Here is a 23,598-nt window from a genome sequence, read left to right as displayed (position 1 = left end):
AACACCACTAATTTGAAAAGATACAAACACCCATGTGTTCATAGCAGCACTATTTACAATAGCCAAGATATGGAAGCAACCCAGTGTCCATCAATAGATGAAGGGGTAATGAAGTTGTATATATATAAAGTGGAGTATTACTCAGCTATAAAAAAGAATGAAATTCTCACAGATATAGAAAACAAACTAGTGGTTACTATTGAGGAGAAGGAAGAAACGAGGGGAAATACAGGGGTAGGGGATTAAGAGGTACACACAACTATGTACAAAATAGATAAGCAACAAGGATATATTGTATGACACAGAGGATTATAGCCATTATCTTGTAGTAACTTTCAATGGAGTATAAATCTGTAAAAATACTGAATCACTATGCTGTATACCTGAAACTAATGTAATATTGTAAATCAACTATACTTCAAAAAAGAAAAATGTAGTTAAATGTTTCAGTTCCTTGGGAAATTTATTTCCATGGAATTGCTGTTTTTCTAAGGATGCTAATTCAGTTAGATATTAATGTATCATAATAGTAGTTTTTAAAATTTTAATGATTGCTTTAATCTGACTTTTTTAGATGTGCTTATGCTTTTTACTGTTAGTTTAGGTAAATTATACAATGAATTTTCCTTTTTGAGGGCCTTCCATATATTGATGCTATCTATATGTCTGCATTGACTTGATGAGATGTAATAGGTACGGTTATTATAAGATTTACTGTATTAAACAGCAAAATATAAGGACAGAATAAGAATCTTTTACCTGGGAGTGACTTCTAGATGGAGTACAGGCAATATTTTATTGTGCTGTCTATTCATTTTATAGGTTCTGAACTAATGACTAAATTGCAGTAGCAGGAAAGCATGATCATGACAAGGTGAAGATAACTGGGAGAAAGGACTGAGAAGAAAGAAGGGTATTTTTGTGCTTTGGACCAGCCCTCCAAATAAATAAAAATTACCTACATGAAATCTCAGGAAAATAGCTTTACATCATATTAAATAATTTAACTAATTGACAATGAGGCTAGAAAAATGATAGCATTAATTTTAAATTGTATTTTGAGTGTCATCGTTGTAAGTGCTTCATTTTTCATTGTTATGTACCTGCGGGCTATTCTGTCCAATTAAATACTCAAAATGTGTAATCTTAGGCCAAAGTCTGCCTCCACGTCTATCAAAAAAGCAAATGTTATAGGAATTCCTTTCATAGAAGGCAAATTTTCAAAGGTATATGTCTTGATGTTGTCTTCTAATATATATGTATTGCTTTTAGAAGTTGTACTAAGTCTTCTGAACCATTAAGCTAATGCATTTGGTATCTTATGGATACCAAGTTTGAAAAATTATAACTTGGGGACCTATTTACAGTATGCTTTTCTTAAAATAAATGTAATACATTTGATTATTTTTTTGCAATCTACTTTTTAAAATGTTGACAGTTTTATTTTTTAAATTTATTTTTTATATAGCAGGTTCTTATTAGTTATCTATTTTATACATATTAGTGTATATATGTCAATCTCAATCTTCCAATTCATCCCACCACCACCCCCCGCCCACTTTCCCCCCTTGCTGTCCATACGTTTGTTCTCTACATCTGTGTCTATATTTCTGCCTTGCAAACCAGTTCATCTATAAGAATTTTCTAGATTCCACATATATGTGTTAATATACGATATTTGTTTTTCTCTTTCTGACTTACTTCACTCTGTATGACAGTCTCTAGGTCCATCCACATCTCTACAAATGACCCAATTTTGTTCCTTTTTATGGCTCAGTAGTACCTCATTGTATGTATGTACACCATCTGCTTTACCCATTTGTCTGTCGATGGGCATTTAGGTTGCTTCCATGACCTGGCTATTGTAAATAGTGCTGCAATGAACATTGGGGTGCATGTGTCTTTTTGAATTATGGTTTTCTCTGGGTATATGCCCAGTAGTGGGACTTCTGGGTCATATGGTAATTCGATTTTTATTTTTTTAAGAAACCTCCATACTGTTCTCTGTAGTGGCTGCATCAATTTACATTCCCACCAACAGTGCAAGAAGGTTCTCTTTTTTCCACACCCTCTCTAGTATTTGTTGTTTGTAGATTTTCTGATGATTCCCATTCTAACTGGTGCTAGGTGATACCTCATTGTAGTTGGTTTTTTTTTTTTTTTTCGGTACGCGGGCCTCTCATTGTTGTGGCCTCTCCCGTTGCGGAGCACAGGCTCCGGATGTACAGGCTCAGCGGCCATGGCTCACAGGCCCAGCCGCTCCATGGCATGTGGGATCTTCCCGGACCGGGGCACGAACCCGCGTCCCCTGCATCAGCAGGCAGACTCTCAGCCACTGTGCCACCAAGGAAGACCCCTCATTGTAGTTTTGACTTGCATTTCTCTAATAATTTGTGATGTTGAGAAGCTTTTCAGGTGCCTCTTGCCCATCTGTATGTCTTCTTTGGAGAGATGTCTATTTAGGTCTTCTGCCCATTTCTTGATTGGGTTGTTTTTTTTTTTAATACTGATCTTCATGAGCTGGTTATGTATTTTTGAGATTAATCCTTTGCCCATTGATTCATTTGCAAATATTTTCTCCCATTCTGTGGGTTGTCTTTTCATCTTGTTTATGGTTTCCTTTGTTGTGCAAAAGCTTTTAAGTTTCATTAGGTCCCATTTATTTATTTTTGTTTTTATTTCCATTACTCTAGGAGGTGGGTCAAAAAAGGTCTTTCTGTGATTTATGTTATGTTTTCCTCTGAGACTTTTATAGTGTCCCATCTTACATTTAAATCTTTAATCCATTTGGAGGTTATTTTTGTGTGTGGTGTTAGGAAGTGTTCTAATTTCATTCTTTTATAGGTAGCTGCCTAGTTTTCCCAGCACCACTTATTGAAGAGACTGTCTTTTCTCCATTGTATATCCTTGCCTCCTTTGTCATAGATTAGTTGACCATAAGTGCTTGGGTTTATCTCTGGACTTTCTATCCTGTTCCATTGATCTATATTTCTGGTTTTGTGCCAGTACCATACTCTCTTGATTACTGTAGCTTTGTAGTATAGTCTGAAATCTGGGAGCCTGATTCCTCCAGCTCCGTTTTTCTTTCTCAAGATTGCTTTGGCTATTCGGGGTCTTTTGTGTTTCCATACAAACTGTGAAATTTTTTGTTCTAGTTCTGTGAAAAATGCCAGCAGTAGTTTGATAGAGATTGCATTGAATCTGTAGTCATTGCTTTGGGTAGTATAGTCGTTTTCACAATGTTGATTCTTCCAATCCAAGAACATTGTATATCTCTCCATCTGTTTGTATTATCTTGAATTTCTTTCATCAGTGTCTTATAGTTTTCTGCATACAGGTCTTTTTTCTCCTTAAGTTTATTCCTAGATATTTTATTCTTTTTATTGCAATAGTAAATGGGAGTGTTTCCTTAATTTATCTTTCAGATTTTTTGTTGTTAGTGTACAGGAATGCAAGAGATTTCTTTTTTTTTTTTTAATTTTTTGCCTTATAACAAATTTAATCAGTTATACATATACATATGTTTCCATATCCCCTCCCTTTTGCGTCTCCCTCCCACCCTCCCTATCCCACCCCTCCAGGCGGTCACAAAGCACCGAACTGATCTCCCTGTGCTATGCGGCTGCTTCCCACTAGCTATCTACCTTACGTTTGGTAGTGTATATATGTCCATGCCGCTCTTTCACTTTGTCACAGCTTACCCTTCCCCCTCCCCATATCCTCAAGTCCATTCTCTAGTAGGTCTGTGTCTTTATTCCTGTCTTACCCCTATGTTCTTCATGACATTTTTTTTTCTTAAATTCCATATATATGTGTTAGCATACAGTATTTGTCTTTCTCTTTCTGACTTACTTCACTCTGTATGACAGACTCTAGATCTATCCACCTCATTACAAATAGCTCAATTTCATTTCTTTTTATGGCTGAGTAATATTCCATTGTATATATGTGCCACATCTTCTTTATCCATTCATCCGATGATGGACACTTAGGTTGTTTCCATTTCCAGGCTATTGTAAATAGGGCTGCTATGAACATTTTGGTACATGTCTCTTTTTGAATTATGGTTTTCTCGGGGTATATGCCCAGTAGTGGGATTGCTGGGTCATATGGTAGTTCTATTTGTAGTTTTTTAAGGAACCTCCATACCGTTCTCCATAGCGGCTGTACCAATTCACATTCCCACCAGCAGTGCAAGAGTGTTCCCTTTTTTCCACACCCTCTCCAGCATTTATTGTTTCTAGATTTTTTGATGATGGCCATTCTGACTGGTGTGAGATGATATCTCATTGTAGTTTTGATTTGCATTTCTCTAATGAGTAAAGATGTTGAGCATCCTTTCATGTGTTTGTTGGCAGTCTGTATATCTTCTGTGGAGAAATGTCTATTTAGGTCTTCTGCCCATTTTTGGATTGGGTTGTTTGTTTTTTTGTTATTGAGCTGCATGAGCTGCTTATAAATTTTGGAGATTAATCCTTTGTCAGTTGCTTCATTTGCAAATATTTTCTCCCATTCTGAGGGTTGTCTTTTGGGCTTCTTTAAGGTTTCCTTTGCTGTGCAAAAGCTTTGAAGTTTCATTAGGTCCCATGTGTTTATTTTTGTCTTTATTTCCATTTCTCTAGGAGGTGGGTCAAAAAGGATCTTGCTGTGATTTATGTCATAGAGTGTTCTGCCTATGTTTTCCTCTAAGAGTTTGATAGTGTCTGGCCTTACATTTAGGTCTTTAATCCATTTTGAGCTTATTTTTGTGTATGGTGTTAGGGAGTGATCTAATCTCATACTTTTACATGTCCCTGTCCAGTTTTCCCAGCACCACTTATTGAAGAGACTGTCCTTTCTCCACTGTACATTCCTGCCTACTTTATCAAAGATAAGGTGACCATATGTCCGTGGGTATATCTCTGGGCTTTCTATCCTGTTCCATTGATCTATCTTTCTGTTTTTGTGCCAGTACCATACTGTCTTGATTACTGTAGCTTTGTAGTATAGTCTGAAGCCAGGGAGCCTGATTCCTCCAGCTCCATTTTTCGTTCTCAAGATTGCTTTGGCTATTCGGGGTCTTTTGTGTTTCCATACAAATTGTGCAATTTTTTGTTCTAGTTCTGTGAAAAATGCCAGTGGTAGTTTGATAGGAATTGCATTGAATCTGTAGATTGCTTTGGGTAGTAGAGTCATTTTCACAATGTTGATTCTTCCAATCCAAGAACATGGTACATCTCTCCATCTATTTGTATCATCTTTAATTTCTTTCATCAGTGTCTTATAATTTTCTGCATACAGGTCTTTTGTCTCCTTAGGTAGGTTTATTCCTAGATATTTTATTCTTTTTGTTGCAATGGTAAATGGGAGTGTTTCCTTGATTTCACTTTCAGATTTTTCATCATTAGTATATAGGAATGCCAGAGATTTCTGTGCATTAATTTTGTATCCTGCAACTTGACCAAATTCATTGATTAACTCTAGTAGTTTTCTGGTAGCATCTTTAGGATTCTCTATGTATAGTATCATGTCATCTGCAAACAGTGACAGCTTTACTTCTTCTTTTCCGATTTGGATTCCTTTTATTTCCTTTTCTTCTCTGATTGCTGTGGCTAAAACTTCCAAAACTAGGTTGAATAAGAGTGGTGAGAGTGGGCATCCTTGTCTTGTTCCTGATCTTAGTGGAAATGGTTTCAGTTTTTCACCATTGAGGACGATGCTGGCTGTGGGTTTGTCATATATGGCCTTTATTATGTTGAGGAAAGTTCCCTCTATGCCTACTTTCTGCAGGGTTTTTATCATAAATGGGTGTTGAATTTTGTCGAAAGCTTTCTCTGCATCGATTGAGATGATCATATGGTTTTTCTCCTTCAATTTGTTAATATGGTGTATCAGGTTGATTGATTTGCGTATATTGAAGAATCCTTGCATTCCTGGAATAAACCCCACTTGATCATGGTGTATGATCCTTTTAATGTGCTGTTGGATTCTGTTTGCTAGGATTTTGTTGAGGATTTTTGCATCTATGTTCATCAGTGATATTGGCCTGTAGTTTTCTTTCTTTGTGACATCCTTGTCTGGTTTTGGTATCAAGGTGATGGTGGCCTCGTAGAATGAGTTTGGGAGTGTTCCTCCCTCTGCTATATTTTGGAAGAGTTTCAGAAGGATAGGTGTTAGCTCTTCTCTAAATGCTTGATAGAATTCGCCTGTGAAGCCATCTGGTCCTGGGCTTTTGTTTGTTGGAAGATTTTTTATCACAGTTTCAATTTCAGTGCTTGTGATTGGTCTGTTCATATTTTCTATTTCTTCCTGATTCAGTCTTGGCAGGTTGTGCATTTCTAAGAATTTGTCCATTTCTTCCAGGTTGTCCATTTTATTGGCATAGAGTTGCTTATAGTAATCTCTCATGATCTTTTGTATTTCTGCAGTGTCAGTTGTTACTTCTCCTTTTTCATTTCTAATTCTATTGATTTTAGTCTTCTCCCTTCTTTTCTTGATGAGTCTGGCTAATGGTTTATCAATTTTGTTTATCTTCTCAAAGAACCAGCTTTTAGTTTTATTGATCTTTGCTATTGTTTCCTTCATTTCTTTTTCATTTATTTCTGATCTGATTTTTATGATTTCTTTCCTTCTGCTAACTTTGGGGTGTTTTTGTTCTTCTTTCTCTAATTGCTTTAGGTGCAAGGTTAGGTTGTTTACTCGAGATGTTTCCTGTTTCTTAAGGTGGGATTGTATTGCTATAAACTTCCCTCTTAGAACTGCTTTTGCTGCATCCCATAGGTTTTGGGTCGTCGTGTCTCCATTGTCATTTGTTTCTAGGTATTTTTTAATTTCCTCTTTGATTTCTTCAGTGATCACTTCGTTATTAAGTAGTGTATTGTTTAGCCTCCATGTGTTTGTATTTTTTACAGATCTTTTCCTGTAATTGATATCTAGTCTCATAGCATTGTGGTCGGAAAAGATACTTGATACAATTTCAATTTTCTTAAATTTACCAAGGCTTGATTTGTGACCTAAGATATGATCTATCCTGGAGAATGTTCCATGAGCACTTGAGAAAAATGTATATTCTGTTGTTTTTGAATGGAATGTCCTATAAATATCAATTAAGTCCATCTTGTTTAATGTATCATTTAAAGCTTGTGTTTCCTTATTTATTTTCATTTTGGATGATCTGTCCATTGGTGAAAGTGGGGTGTTAAAGTTCCCTACTATGAGTGTGTTACTGTCAATTTCTCCTTTTATGGCTGTTAGTATTTGCCTTATGTATTGAGGTGCTCCTATGTTGGGTGCATAAATATTTACAATTGTTATATCTTCTTCTTGGATCGATCCCTTGATCATTATGTAGTGTCCTTCTTTGTCTCTTCTAGTAGTCTTTATTTTAAAGTCTATTTTGTCTGATATGAGAATTGCTACTCCAGCTTTCTTTTGGTTTCCATTTGCATGGAATATCTTTTTCCATCCCCTTACTTTCAGTCTGTATGTGTCTCTAGGTCTGAAGTGGGTCTCTTGTAGACAGCATATATATGGGTCTTGTTTTTGTATCCATTCAGCCAATCTGTGTCTTTTGGTGGGAGCATTTAGTCCATTTACATTTAAGGTAATTATTGATATGTATGTTCCTGTTCCCATTTTCTTAATTGTTTTGTGTTCGTTATTGTAGGTCTTTTACTTCTGTTGTGTTTCTTGCCTAGAGAAGTTCCTTTAGCATTTGTTGGAAAGCTGGTTTGGTGGTGCTGAACTCTCTCAGCTTTTGCTTGTCTGTAAAGGTTTTAATTTCTCCATCAAATCTGAATGAGATCCTTGCTGGGTAGAGTAATCTTGGTTGCAGGTTTTTCTCCTTCATCACTTTAATTATGTCCTGCCACTCCCTTCTGGCTTGTAGAGTTTCTGCTGAGAGATCAGCTGTTATCCTGATGGGGATTCCCTTGTGTGTTATTTGTTGTTTTTCCCTTGCTGCTTTTAATATGATTTCTTTGTGTTTAATTTTTGACAGTTTGATTAATATGTGTCTTGGCGTATTTCTCCTTGGATTTATTCTGTATGGGACTCTCTGTGCCTCCTGGACTTGATTAACTATTTCCTTTCCCATACTAGGGAAGTTTTCAACTATAATCTCTTCAAATATTTTCTCAGTCCCTTTCTTTTTCTCTTCTTCTTCTGGAACCCCTATAATTCGAATGTTGGTGCGTTTAATGTTGTCCCAGAGGTCTCTGAGACTGTCCTCTGTTCTTTTCATTCTTTTTTCTTTATTTTGCTCTGCAGCAGTTATTTCCACTATTTTATCTTCCACCTCACTTATCCGTTCTTCTGCCTCAGTTATTCTGCTATTGATCCCATCTAGAGTATTTTTTATTTCATGTATTGTGTTTTTAATCGATGCTTGATTCATCTTTAGTTCTTCTAGGTCCTTGTTAACTGTTTCTTGCATTTTGTCTATTCTATTTCCAAGATTTTGCATCTGGGAAATAGAATCTTGGATCATCTTTACCATCATTATTCTGAATTCTTTTTCAGGTAGACTGCCTATTACCTCTTCATTTGTTAGATCTGGTGGGTTTTTATCTTGCTCCTTCTCCTGCTGTGTGTTTTTCTGTCTTCTCATTTTGCTTATGTTACTGTGTTTGGGGTCTCCTTTTTGCAGGCTGCAGGTTCAAAGTTCCCGTTGTTTTTGGTGTCTGACCCCAGTGGCTAAGGTTGGTTTAGTGGGTTGTGTAGGCTTCCTGGTGGAGGGGACTAGTGCCTGTGTTCTGGTGGATGAGGCTGGATCTTGTCTTTCTGGTGGGCAGGTCCACGTCTGGTGGTGTGTTTTGGGGTGTCTGCAGACTTTTTATGAGTTTAGGCCACCTCTCTGCTAATGGGTGGCGTTGTGTTCCTGTCTTGCTAGTTGTTTGGCTTAGGGTGTCCAGCACTGTAGCTTGTTGGTCGTTGAGTGAAGCTGGGTGCTGGTGTTGAGATGGAGATCTCTGGAAGATTTTCGCCGTTTGATATTATGTGGAGCTGGGAGGTCTCTTGTGGACCAGTGTCCTGAAGTTGGCTCTCCCACCTCAGAGGCACAGCACTGACTCCGGGCTCCTCAAATTGGGATGATGTGCTGTCTATTCATGTATTCCACAGATGCAGGGTACATCAAGTTGATTGTGGAGCTTTAATCCGCTGCTTCTGAGGCTGCTGGGAGAGGTTTCCCTTTCTCTTCTTTGTTCTCACAGCTCCTGGGTCTCAGCTTTGGATTTGGCCCCGCCTCTGCGTGTAGGTCGCCGGAGGGCGTCTGTTCTTCGCTCAGGCAGGACAGGGTTAAAGGAGCAGCCTCTTCGGGGACTCTGGCTCACTCAGGCCGGGCGGGAGGGAGGGGCACGGAGTGCGGGGCGAGCCTGCAGCGGCAAAGGTCGGCGTGACGTTGCACCAGCCCGAGGCGCGCCGTGCGTTCTCCCAGGGAAGCCGCCCCTGGATCCCGGGACCCCGGCAGTGGCGGGCTGCACAGGTTCCCGGAAGGGCGGTGTGGGCAGTGACCCACGCTCGCACACAGGCTTCTTGGCGGCGGCAGCAGCAGCCCCAGCGTCCCACGCCCGTCTCTGGGCTCCGCGCTTTCAGTCGCGACTCGCGCCCATCTGTGGAGCCCTTTTAAGCAGCGCTCTTAATCCCCTCTCCTTGCGCACCAGGAAACCAAGAGGGAAGAAAAAGTCTCTTGCCTCTTCGGCAGCTCCAGAGTTTTCCCGGACTCCCTCCCGGCTATCCGTGGCACATTAGACCCCTTCAGGCTGAGTTCTCGCCGCCAGCCCCAGTCCTCTCCCTGTGCTCCGACCGAAGCCCGAGCCTCAGCTTCCAGCGCTGTGCGCCCCGGCGGGCGAGCAGACAAGCCTCTCGGGCTGGTGAGTGCCGCTCGGCACTGATCCTCTGTGTGGGGATCTCTCCACTTTGCCCTACCCAGGTATGTGGGGAGTTTCTTGCCTTTTGGGAGGTCTGGGGTCTTCTGCCAGCGTTCAGTAGGTGTTCTGTAGGAGTTGTTCCACGTGTAGCTGTATTTCTGGTGTATCCGTGGGGAGGAAGGTGATCTCCGCGTCTTACTCTTCCGCCATCTTACCCGGAAGTTCAAGAGATTTCTGTGTATTAATTTTGTATCCTGCAACTTTACCAAATTCACTAATAGGCTCTAGTAGTTTTCTGGTGGTGTCTTTAGGGTTACCTATGTATAGTATCGTGTCATCTACAAATAGTGACAGTTTTACTTCTTTCCCAATTTGGATTCCTTTTATTTCTTTTTCTTTTCTGATTTCCATGGCTAGGACTTCCAAAACTATTTTGAATAATACTGACAAGAGTGGACATCCTTGTCTTGTTCCTGATCTTAGAGGAATGCTTTCAGTTTTTCAACATTGAGAATGATGTTTGCTGTGGGGTTGTCATATGTGGCCTTTTTTATGTTGAGGTAGGTTCCCTCTGTGCCCACTTTCTGGAGAATTTTTATCATACATGGTTGTTGAATTCTGTCAAAAGCTTTTTCTGCGTCTATGGAGAATATCACGTGGTTTTTATCCTTCAGTTTGTTAATGTGGTGTATCACATTGGTTGGTTTGCATATATTGAAGAATCCTTGCATCCCTGAGATAAATCCCACTTGATCATGGTGTATGATCCTTTTAATGTGTTGTTGGATTCTGTTTGCTAGTATTTTGTTGAGGATTTTTGCATCTGTATTCATCAGTGATATTGGTCTGTAATTTTCTCTTTTTTTATTTTCAAAATTATATTTATTTATTTATTTTGGCTGTGTTGGGTCTTCGTTGTTGCACATGGGCTTTCTCTAGTTGCAGAAAGCAGGGCCTACTTTTCATGCAGTTTGTGGGCTTCTCATTGTGGTGGCTTCTCTTGTTGCAGAGCATGGACTCCAGACGTGTGAGCTTCAGTAGTTGTGGCTTGTGGGCTCTAGAGCACAGGCTCAGTAGTTGTGGCATGTGGGCTTAGTGCTCCATGGCATGTGGGATCTTCCCAGACCAGGGCTCAAACCTGTGTCTCCCACATTAGCAGGTAGATTCTCAACCACTGTGCCACCAGGGAAGCCCTGTAATTTTCTTTTTTTGTAGTATCTCTGTCTCGTTTTGGTATCAGGGTGATGGTAGCCTCCTAGAATGAGTTTGGGAGTGTTCCCTCCTCTGCAATTTTTTGGAAGAGTTTGAGAAGGATAGGTGTTAGCTCTTCTCTAAATGTTTGATATAATTCACCTGTGAAGCCATCTGATTCTGGACTTTTGTTTGTTGGAAGATTTTTAATCACAGTTTCAATTTCATTACTTGTGATCGGTCTGTTCATATTTTCTATTTCTTTCTGGTTCAGTCTTGGAAGGTTATACCTTTCTAAGAATTTCTTCATTTCTTCCAGGTTGTCCATTTTATTGGCATAGAGTTGCTTTTAGTAGTCTCTTATGATGTTTTGTATTCTTGCAGTGTGCGTTGTAACTTCTCCTTTTTCATTTCTAGTTTCATTGGTTTGAGTCCTCTCCCTCTTTTTCTTGGTGAGTTTGGCTGAAGATTTATCAATTTTTTTCATCTTCTCAAAGAAGCAGCTTTTAGTTTTATTGATCTTTGCTATTGTTTTCTTTGTTTCTATTTCATTTATTTCTGCTCTGATCTTTATGATCTCTTTCCTTCTACTAACTTTGGGTTTTGTTTGTTCTTCTCTAGTTCATTTAAGTGTAAAGTTAGATTGTTCATTTGAGGTTTTTCTTGTTTCTTGAGGCATGTATTGTTATAAACTACCCTCTTAGAACTGCTTTTGCTGCATCCCATAGGTTTTGGATTGTTTTGTTTTCATTGTAATTTGTCTCTAGGTATTTTTTGACTTACTTTGATTTCTTCAGTGATCTCTTGGTTATTTAGTAACTTATTGTTTAACCTCCATGTGTTTGTTTTTTTATGCTTTTTTCCCCTGTAATTGATTTCTAATCTCATAGCCTTGTGGTCAGAAAAGATGCTTGATATGATTTCAATTTTCTTAAATGTACTGAGGCTTTATTTGTGACCCAATATGTGATCTATCCTGGAGAATGTTCCATGTGCACTTAAGAAGAAAGTGTAATCTGCTGTTTTTGGATGGAATGTCCTATAAGTATCAATTAAATCTATCTGGTCTATTGTGTCATTTAAAGCTTGTGTTTCTTTCTTAATTTTCTGTCTGAGTGATCTGTCCATTGGTGTAAGTGAGGTGTTAAAGTCCCCCACTATTATTGTGTTACTGTCAATTTCCTCTTTTATAGCTGTTAGCAGTTGCCTTATGTATTGAGGTGTTCCTATGTTAGGTGCATATATATTTATAATTGTAATATCTTCTTCTTGGATTGATCCCTTGATCATTATGCAGTGTCTTTCCTTGTCTCTTGTAATGTTCTTTATTTTAAAGTCTATTTTATCTGATATGAGTATTGCTACTCCAGCTTTCTTTTTTTCTTTTTTTTTTTTTTGTGGTATGTGGGCCTCTCACTGTTGTGGCCTCTCCTGTTGCAGAGCACAGGCTCCGGATGCGCAGGCTCAGTGGCCATGGCTCACAGGCCTAGCCACTCCACGGCATGTGGGATCTTCCTGGACTGGGGCACGAACCCATGTCCCCTGCATCGGCAGGCGGACTCTCAACCACTGTGACACCAGGGAAGCCCCATGAATTGTGTTTTTTTGGCATTACCTTCTCAACTTTGTATCAAAGAACTAATGATTGTATGAAAACAATTATTGTACTTTTTATAAATAAGCTGTTTTCTAAGTTTGCCCCAAGAAAAACTAGTTTTTCAAGATGCTCGAAGAAAAGTGGAGTGCATGATCAAATAATGGTGAGATTAACTGAATGTTAGTCTACATTTTATGTACCCTTCTTGGAGACCTAGTACCCCTTAAGATATTAAAGTCATTCAAAAGTCCTGTATGAAATATATTGAACCTAACCTTAAGTTCCCCAAATGTGTTAGATGTCAGAAACTCTTAATTATGTTAACACAGTACTTTGTACAACTGTTTTGGAAAATGACAAATCAGGGAATCACAACATATATACTATTGTCCCTTTTCATTAGGAATATGGAAAGATTAATTTACATTTGTATGCTTCAGTTTTCTCAACTGTAAAATAGGAATAATAATTACAGTTATAGCATAAAAATGATTGAGACTATTAAGTAAGATAAAACAGGCAAAGAGTATAACCCAGTATTGGACCATAAAAAGTATTCAATGCATGTTTATCATTAATGTGATTTAGTCTTATATTTAGTCAATATTTGTCACTAGGCATTAATCCAGAGTGATGTTGAGATCCATCAAACAAGAGAACCATACTTATTAGCTTGAACACAATTTCTATATAATTCACAGAATAAAGAGAACATACTTTTTATTCTCAGAGTATTTATGTATTTTAGCTTTTTACAGTAATATCTCAAGAAAAAAGATTATATTAGAATCTATGTAATATGTATAATAATGGAGGAAATTATGCAATATATTTTAGGGAGAGTTTTTTGGAGGATGAGTAAAATTAAGAAGGTTCTTCATTCAGAATACTAGTCATTGTACTGTTAAAAAGTTAAGTGAAGCCCCTGGAGCAATTGAAAAATATAAGGCTGAGAGAACTTGTAATAAAATCCTCAGAATGCTGTGTTTTGGATTTTTGTGTGTTTTCTCTTTTTGTCCTTTATATCAGGTATTTAGTTGCCAATTTCTTTTTTTTTTCTGTTTCCTAGGTGCTCTATTCTATCACTTATTTCAACCCTTGCTCTTTTAAAATACACTATAAACTGGAAAGCTGATAATGAGAGTCATTCAATTCTTTCCAAAATAATAAAGATGGCTGAAAGCTTTTTTTTTCTTCTGCAGATTTTTGAGTATATTTTTCTACATGGTTGAAATTGCTAGCTTCATAATCTCTACCAAGTTGATAAAATGTTACTGTATTATGTCCCTTAAAATGATTATTTTTGTGTAAGCTAAAGATAAGCACCCAGCTACCACTTCACTATTATTTCTTAGTTTCTGAATGTCCCTCTTACCCATCAGTTCCTTATAATCTCTCCAAGTGGGTGCTCACTATCACCATGCCTCTTACAGCTAGACCACTTGAGTCACCAGCTTGTCCTCCTGCCCCTTAGAGGATATGGACTGCTCTGCCAGCACAACTTGATATTGTATGACAGTTCTGTCTTGGAAGAGCTGCAGACTAGGCTTGGGGTCTCCCTTAGATATTTAAAAATGTCACTTCCTTCTTTGTCAATCATTTCACTCAGAAGAATCATAATTCTAATAGGATGGTTAGAAATTTTCCATTCAGGTCTTTCTAAATTCAAAAATCTTCACACTCATTTCTTAACCATTAAATATATTAAATTTTGTCTGGCTGTTTGTGGATATGTCATTTGAGGGAATTATTATTTATTTATTTTTTTGTTAATAAAGAATTCTAGTTAAATGAAGGATATACACCAGGTATATATTATCAATTTTCAAAGGGCTCATAGAATAAGAATGTATGGTAGTAATAAGAGTTTGCTACAGATATTTCTTTTTTGTTTAATAAGTGTTAGGCATCATTTGGTGAGTCAAGGTCATAATTTTAACAACACTTTACTATTATATTTAGAAATATGGATTAGTATTTAATAATCTGCCAAGTAAAATCATTTGTCATTGCTAGTACTTTACATACACTGTTTCATTTAATCTTTCATTGGCCATAGGAATTTGGCTTTATTATCTCATGTATTGCATATAATGAAGCCAAGGTTCAAGGGTTTAACTTGTTCTTCCCAGTGGATAGATGACAGGGCTGGGATTTCATCTCACAGTCACCTGCAGCCTCAGAGTAACTGTTTCCTTCACTACCATACTGCTTCTAATGACACAGGATAAAGAAAAATCAGAGAAGAGGTGAGACCAGATTAACTCTTGAAGTATGAGAATTTGGTAGGCAGTGTGAGAAAGTAGGTAACAGACTAGAAAGCTTAAAATTGTTAGAGTAGGTGGTAAATAATTATTGAAGGATTTGATCCAGGGTGATGGAATGTCATGGTGAAAATAGTGAATTAAAAAAAATTAATGTGATGTCTATGTCAGGGTAACTAGAAAGAGGTAGTGTTTGAACATTAAAATGAATTAGTAGTTTATTGTAGTAATTGAGATGAGAATGATGAAAACCTTGCCTAAGTTAATAAAAGAAGAGATTTTGGAAGGCAGTGTCTTTAGAACTTATTTGGGGATGAATGAGATGGAAAAGAAAATGAATATGCTGAAATTTGTATTTTAAATAATTGAAAGAATTTTGATAATATTGATTGAAGTAAGGAAACAATGTAAAGCAGTACTTTGCTGAGGAAGAAAAATTAATGTATTTAGAGAATTGTGGGTTGATGGTTGGACAATACAGTGGAATCTCTAGTGGACTATTAGATGGAACTGAACTCAAGTGTTGGCTGAGGATTAAGAAGACAAATTTGATAGTCTTCTATATGCATTTAACATCCAAGATTTGTGTTCTCATATTTATTTAGTTGTTATGCTTAATTCAAACATTTAAATACCCAACTTGAGCTCTTAAAATTAACCTGAGAACAGAAACATTTGTAAATATGATATGTAAATTTCAAGATAAAAATAATGTGACAAGAAGCACAGATGGGATGCACTTGAATCACTTGAATTTTTTTCAAAAATTTTACTTCAACTTTCTTTTTGGTCAAATCTGCCATTCCCATAGATATTTATTCTCCTAAATCCTTTTCTTACATTTGATATTTTATAGATCATGTTTGAGTTAAGTAAAGAGAAGAGCCATATCTTTCAGGCATAAAATTATGCTTTGAAGTTAACTATCCAGACTATATTTTGCTCTTGAAAGATATCCATTATATCCTATGCATGCTATGCTGATTACCAAATATTTGTCCATTTTCTATCTTAACCTCAGAACTGATACCTGCTGTATTTTCACCTCCTCATCCTTGGATGCTATCCCAGTATGGGGAGAGGAAGTGGGTATCCAGAATATAATGAAGAAAGCAGAAATGTCTCAATCTAGAGGAGATGTATTATATTTTTCTATTGACTATAACTTTACAAAGAAGTGCAAAATATAAGTTGATCTCAAAGAAAGCAGGGCTGTCAAAATATCATGCTAATCTTCTGGCATAGCCACCCATTTCTTCTACTCTTGTTTAGTTCCCTCTAAAACTTGTGAGAAGAATGGCTCAGAGTATAAAAATATGCTTTGGAATGAGAAGAACTGTACTATTGGTTGTCCTCTGGAGGAAACTGGGCAAGCTCTTCAAAATAGTCATAACTAGGTGCAGCGGCCGAGTCAGGAGTGGCTGCAGAGAAAGAGTTTGGTGCAATGTCTCATACCATTTTGCTGGTAACAGCCTACCAAGAGGACAGAAGGCAGAACTTATGCTGGCTATGAATCTGTGAATGAATGCATGGAAGGTGTTTGTAAAATGTATGAAGAACATCTGAAGAGAATGAATCCCAACAGCCCCTCTATCACATATGATATCAGTCAGTTGTTTGATTCTATTGATGACCTGGCAGACCTCAGCTGCCTTGTTTACTGAGCTGATAGCCAGACATACCAGCCTTATAACAAGACTGGATTAAAGAGAAGATCCAGGTGCTCTTTTGTCGACAGGCACAACAGCCCAGGAAAGAGTTGAGTTTGGAAGCATTAGGGGGACAGGGTGGGCTTGGAACACAGCTGTGTACAGTGTACTGTAATGGAAGTATTGTATTATAGTAATCCTGTTTCCATTTTGGTGCACTCTAGCCAGGATTGAATGTATTAGATGAAATGTGAGGATCTTGTTCAATCTGAAACGCCCATTCCCCCTTGCCCCCTCCTTTTTTTTAACTTAAACATTTTTATGATGATTTAGATGGAAGTTGGTTTTTGTCAGTTATTGTTGGTTCCAATCCTTCAAACTGTTCCTATCTGCTTTATAACATTCACTGTACTAACCCTTCTTCACATTGGGGTGGGGGGTGGTGATGCGGTTTAGTTATGTCCTCAAGACAAAGTCTTAGTGAAAAACAAATAAATGTTCTTTAGCTAAAAAAAATACTCATAACTAGAGAGATGATTGGTTAATTCATCCCCAAGTTAACATTGACCACTATTAAGAGACTTTGGTTTTTAGCTTGGGTTAAGAGAAGAATGGATAATACTTTTTTCTTGCTATATGGGGCTATTTGAGTAGAGTTCCAGAGGACAAAACAAGAAAATTAGAAGAGTAACACGAATTATGACCATGCCCTATTGTACTTTTGCTTGATTTTAACGACCTGGCTAATCAGATCTTTTACCCTTAATAGGAGCACATTTTGTAATTATTTTTGACCTAAGACCATACATGAGTGTTTTAAATCCTTTTTATGCTATTGTTTTGGTTGGAACAAAAGCTGGTAAATATGATCATTAATTTTAGATCCTAGAAGGTAGAAATCCAGACCTAAATTAAGAAGCTCATGAATTTAAATTTTGAAAAGTAAAATTGTGATTATTTACTTTGAACTGTACTTTCATTAGGCTTTTCAAAGCAGCTTTGTCCTAAACAACCCACAATATTTTACTTCAAACCTTGCCACATGAAGGTGAACCGTGATTATTATGAAACAAGAGAGGCATTTAGCACCTGAAATCTGATGTAAATTCTTCTTACTTGTTTAAAGTGAGATTGCTTGACAAACTTCATTACTTTTATGTGACTTCAAACATGAAATTAAACATAAAATGATAGAATCTTGAATGAGTGTGAGTTAGGAGATTTCTTGAAATGCAAAATATGAGGATTTTATGAATCAACTTCCCAATTTCTCTCTCTCACTACTGCCCTGCTTGTCTGTCAAACAGGCCGGCTCTTGAGGTCATTCAGTCAATTTCCTCTTCTAGATTCTATCTCCTTAGACCTAAGGTAAAACTTAAATCATACTCAAGGGCACGCTGATGATCCAGGAGAAACTCTATAAAGGTTTACACAATTAGTACCTCATTAAAGAATGATGTATAGACTATAATATAGAAATGTAAAATGTCACGCTTATCTGTCCTCTTGGCAAGGGCAGGCTCATGTACATACTGCTGGTGTCACAAGGCAACATTTCCTTCATTGGTATTTAAACGTTTTTCTACTTATGACTTTTATATAGAGAGGTCGGAACAAGACATGAAATATAATAACACGGCAAGGAATTTAACGTCTGGATTTAAGGACAGTTGTATATTAGGAAAAACACACTTTATTTATGGCCTTCTAGGAAAGAATTTCAATATATGACATTTCAGAGATGACCATTTCTTTGCAAAATGCAGATATCTTGTATTAAAATGGAAACCACACATTTTTCAACATCAATAAAATGATTTCTATTTTAGAGATTAATCAATTGAACCTAAAAGGATATTGAATCTATGAGATGGGAATGGATCCTCCTTTTTGTAACGACCGAATCCAGTGCAATATGGAGGGCAAGCAGCTCTCTTGCAGGAATACAAAGCAAATTATGAATAAAAAACTCAGTACAAAAGTGAATGTATCTTTCACATGAGAAAATAAATTTCAACAAATTGCACATTTAAAAAAGATGACAAATGCTGAAAACATCCCAAAATCCGAAGTAAGAGAGTGACATGGACATTGGTGGTTACACTACCAAATGTAAGATAGATAGCTAGTGGGAAGCAGCTACATAGCACATGAAGATCAGCTTGGTGCTTACACTACCAAATGTAAGATAGATAGCTAGTGGGAAGCAGCTGCATAGCACATAAAGATCAGCTTGGTGCTTTGTGACCACCTAGAGGGGTGGGAGGGAGATGCAAGAGGGAGGAGATATGGGGATGTATGTATATGTATAGCTGATTCATTTTGTTATAAAGCAGAAAATAACACACTATTGTAAAGTAATTATACTCCAATAAAGATGTTAAAAATTGTTAATTGTTTACAAAAGTTACTTTTTTATTACATTTTATGGCTGCATACTCTTAGTGTCTGTTATGGGCTGAATTGTGTTCCCCCAAAATTTGTGTGTTGAGACCCTCACCCCTAGTTATCTCAGAATAAAGATAGGGCCTTCGAGTTAAAATGAGGCCTGCAGGGTAGAGCCTAATCCAATCTGATTGGTATCCTTTGAAGGAGAGGAGATTAGGACTCACAAAGGGACACCAGGAATGTGTGCTCACAGAGGAAGGACCATGTGAAGACTCAGTCACAAGGTTACCATCTGCAAGGCAAGGAGGGAGACCCAAGGAAACACCAAACCTGCTGACATCTTGATTTTGGACTTCCAGCCTCTAGAACCACAAGAAAATAAATTCCTTTTGTTTAATACACCCAGTCTGTGATATTTACTGTAGTAGCCCTAGCAAACTACTAGAATGCCTCTACCTTCTACCTACTAAAAGGGTTTTGTAATATTTTCTATAGGAAAAATGAGAGAAAATCCTGCTTTTCCTCTTGTATGACTGAAATTGAAATATATTTTTTATCATTGAGATGCATACACCATGTGACTTTACACACAGATGTACTCACATTATGATCAGCAAACAGTAATTCTGATAAATTCTATTTTGCTCAACTCAAAACCTGACAAAATATGCTTTTATGCTTACATATGCTCATTATTGAGTATCTTGACAAGAGATATCTTCCATTTTAACTGTGTGTTGATGAATTTTCCATTTTCATTTTTACATTAAAATGTTTGATAAGTGAAAGAATTTCCCACAGATTAGCTTCTGGCTCCATTCATTGACAATCTTGTTTCTCCTTCACTGACCACATACTTTTAATAGTGGGTGGCAAAGGACACAATTATATCATGATATAATCTTCAGTCTATGACTTTGTGTTTCAAAGCTGAGTAAGTTGTGCTGGTGGACAGTAGAAGTGTTCTTAGAAGCCATTTGTACTCTGGAATGGGTAATATAATGGAAGCTACTTAAAATTTCAGTATATCAGACAGCATGCATTCCTAATTCAAATTCCCCTTAGCCAGATTCCTGAAGTGCTCACAAACACTTCAGTGTGACAGAAATCAACATAGGAAAAGACAGCAATTAGAATCAATTGCAGTTTAAATATCTTTTGCAAATTTTCAAAAGATCTAAGTGTAAATCCATTGCTAGTGCTCCTCCTAGTGCCTGGGAGGGATCCTTGAAGCTTAAACTTTAGTAGCTTCTGGGTAAGCTGGCTTCTGTGACTCAAGAGTTTTGCTTAAATCCACACAGCGGTTAATGGTGGCACTATTGAGGTCTCTTTCTCTATGTAGTTTTATTTTTCTTTTCTAAAGCATGGATTTATGCATTTTTATCCTTTCTAATACATTTAAATGTCGTGACAATTTCAATTAAATAGTAATTAAATACTGATATTCTGTTAAGGATTCTAATGCCAAGAGGAAGTAGAGTCTTGGAATTTTTGCATTAATAGATTATTGTTTATATTTATTACTCTGTTGATCTAAGGGTTGTACATAAAAGAGAAAAGATACACTTGAGGTTGACAGGCTTAAATTCAGAGATACTAAAATGAAAAAGCAGATAGCAGCATGACTAAAATCTAAGAAGTTAAAAATGTAACTCCTTGAATTAGCCTTTATTTTGTTTTTGTTCTCTGGTTAAATCTTTCTCACTCTATATTCAAGTGCCAGGTGTACTTTACCTTTGTAAATTCAATTTTTGACCTAGAAAATAGATTTTCATTCAAAAATTTAGGATTTTTTTATATTTGAGAGCTTGTTATAACTAAGGGAATCTTTGTTGGATTACCTTATGCTTCATCATATATTTCAGTTTGTGGAAATTCATGGTCCTTTGTGTAAAATTATTTTGGGAGAGCTATGCTGCTCCTGGCAGTGTAAAAAACAGATTCATTTATTAAATACCATAATAATGTTGCAGCTTCTGGAGGGAGCATTTTAGGTATTTTGAGGCTTAGAGAGAATATTAAGGAAATGGCAATAAGAGGGGATGCCTAAATAGAGTAGTAACTAATGCCTATTAGTTAAGATTTAGTGTATACTGTGTCCTGTGTTAAATGTTTTACATGTATTAACTCATTTACTCCTTAACATAACTGCAACATAAGCAATATTTCCTTCTCATTTGATAGATGAGGAGATCAAGGCTCAGAGAGGTAAAGTAACTTGCCCAAACGTGGCTTATACCCACAGGATTCTGACTTGAAAGCCCAAATACCTAACCTTTGGCCTATACTGCCCCACTTTCTTTGGCAGTGAGTCAGTGACAGCTGTAAGAAAATTCACACAAGAGGAACACACTGAAAAAAACAAGGATGAATACTTCAGTCATTCCAGAGAGTTCTAAAGGATTCTTGCTTCTGATATGGTGATTAGAGGAAAAGTACTGAAAGTGTGAATTGTAAAGTCTTGTTTGAAAGCACTCAGCACCATAAGTCTGCAGCATTTATTTATCATACCAAACTGCATCTTAAGAAACTCACGATCAAAACAAAATCATGAAATTTATCCATATTGAACTGAAACAAAATAGCCGTATAGTGAATTCCCATGAGATTGATTGAGCTTGCAGAATTGAAGGTGCTAAAAGAGCTGCTTTTTAAATCTTGTTTTTGAAGTATAGTTGGTATACAATATTATTTTAGTTTCAGGTGTACAGCTTAGAGATTCGGTATTTTTATATATTATACTCCACATAAAGTCATTACAGAACAATAGCTATAATTCTCTGCGCTGTACAAGGATAAAAATATATCCTTGTTTTTTATCTATTTTATGCATAGTAGTTTCTATCTCCTGATCCCCTACTCCTATTTTGCCCCTTCTTCTTCCGTGTCCCCTCTGGTAAGCACCAGTTTGTTATCTATATCTGTGAGTCTGTGTCTGTTTTGCTATGCACATTCATATGCTTTATTTTTCAGATTCCACATATAAGTGATATCATACAGTATTTATCTTTCTCTGACTTATTTCACTAAGCATAATATTCTCAAGGTCCATCCACATTGCTGCAAATGGCAGAATTTCATTCTTTTTTATGGCTAATATTCCACTGTATATATATACCATGTCTTTTTTATCCATTTGTCTGATGGGTTACTTCCATGTCTTGGCTATTGTACATAGTGCTGCTATGGACATTGGGGTACATGTATATTTTTGAATTAGTGTTTTTGTTCTTTCTGGATGTATACCCAGCAGTGGAATTGCTGGATCATATGGTAGCTCTATTTTTAATTTTTTGAGGGACCTCCATACTGTTTTTGACAGTAGCTGCACTAATTTACAATCCCACCAACAGTGCACTAGGTTTCTCTGTTCTCTACATATTCACCAACATTTGTTATTTGTGGACTTTTTGGTGATAGCCATTTTGACAGGTGTGAGGTGATATCTTATTGTGGTTTTGATTTGCATTTCTCTAATAATTAGCAATGTGAGCATTTTCTCATGTGCCTGTTAGCCATCTGTTTGTCTTTGGGAAAATGTCCATTTAGGTCTCTGTCAAATTTTTAATCAGTTTATTTGTTTTTTATTGTTGAGTTGTATGAGCTGTTTATATATTTTGGATAGTAAATATTATACTATTATATATTTGGATAGTAAATAGATCACTTGCAAATATTTTCCATAGGTTGTGCTTTCATTTTGTCGATGGTTTCCTTTGCTGTGCAAAAGCTTTTAAGTTTAATTAGGTCCCATTTGTTTATTTTTACTTTTATTTCTTTTGTCCTAGGAGACAGATTCAAAAAAAATCCTATGATTTATATCAAAGAGTGTTCTGTGCATGTTCTCTTCTAAGAGTTTTATGGTTTCAGGTGTTACATTTAGGTGTTTAAACGATTTTGAGTTTATTTTTGTACACGGTGTGAGGAAATGTTCTAATCTCATTCTTTTGCATTCTCTGTCTTTTATCCATTGTATATTCTTGCCTCCTTCGTCATAGATTAATTGACCATCAGTGTGTGCATTTACTTCCAGGCTTTCTAGCCTGTTCCTTTCATCTATGTGTATGTTTTTGTGGCAGTACCATTCTGTTTTATTACTGTAGCTTTGTAGTACAGTCTACAGTCAGGGAGCTTGGTACCCCCAGCTTTGTTTTTCCTCAAGACTACTTTGGCAATTTGGGGTTTTTTATGGTTCCATATAAATTTTAAGATTGTTCTTGTTCTGTAGAAAATGTCATGGGTATTTTGTAGGGATTGCATTAAATATATAGACTGCTTTGGGTAGTATGAACATTTTAACATTAATTATTCCAATCTAAGAACATGGGATATCTTCCCTTTCTTTTTATCATCTTCAATACCTTTCATCAGTGTTTTACAGCTTTCAGAGAATAGGTCTTTCACCTCCTTGGTAAAGTTTATTCCCAAGTATTTTTTGGGATACAATTTTAAATAAGAATTGTTTTTTTTTACTTTTGCTTTCTTATATTTCATTATTAGTGTATAGATATTCAAGAGATTTCTATATATTAATGTTGTATCCTGCTGCCCTGTTGAAATAATTTAATAGTTCTAATAGTTTTGTGTGGAGAATTTAGGGTTCTCTATCTAGAGTATCATGTCATCTACAGATAGTGACTGTTTTAATTTTTCCTTTCCAA

General features: G+C 36.7%; 1 protein-coding gene and 1 pseudogene across 2 annotated transcripts in view; both read left to right on the top strand.

Annotated features, from left to right (window-relative positions):
• KCTD8 (potassium channel tetramerization domain containing 8) overlaps positions 1–23,598 on the top strand; it is a 268,239-nt gene that overhangs the window by 37,101 nt on the left and 207,540 nt on the right. The window lies entirely within an intron of this gene.
• LOC309798282 (enhancer of rudimentary homolog) lies at positions 16,345–16,838 on the top strand (annotated as a pseudogene). Its single transcript has one exon. The product of its transcript is annotated as an enhancer of rudimentary homolog (transcript).

This window comes from Mesoplodon mirus (genome assembly GCF_964341445.2).
Source record: "Mesoplodon mirus genome assembly, chromosome: 2".
Classification (NCBI taxonomy): Eukaryota; Metazoa; Chordata; class Mammalia; order Artiodactyla; family Ziphiidae; genus Mesoplodon; species Mesoplodon mirus.
This window is presented reverse-complemented; position numbering and strand designations above follow the sequence as displayed.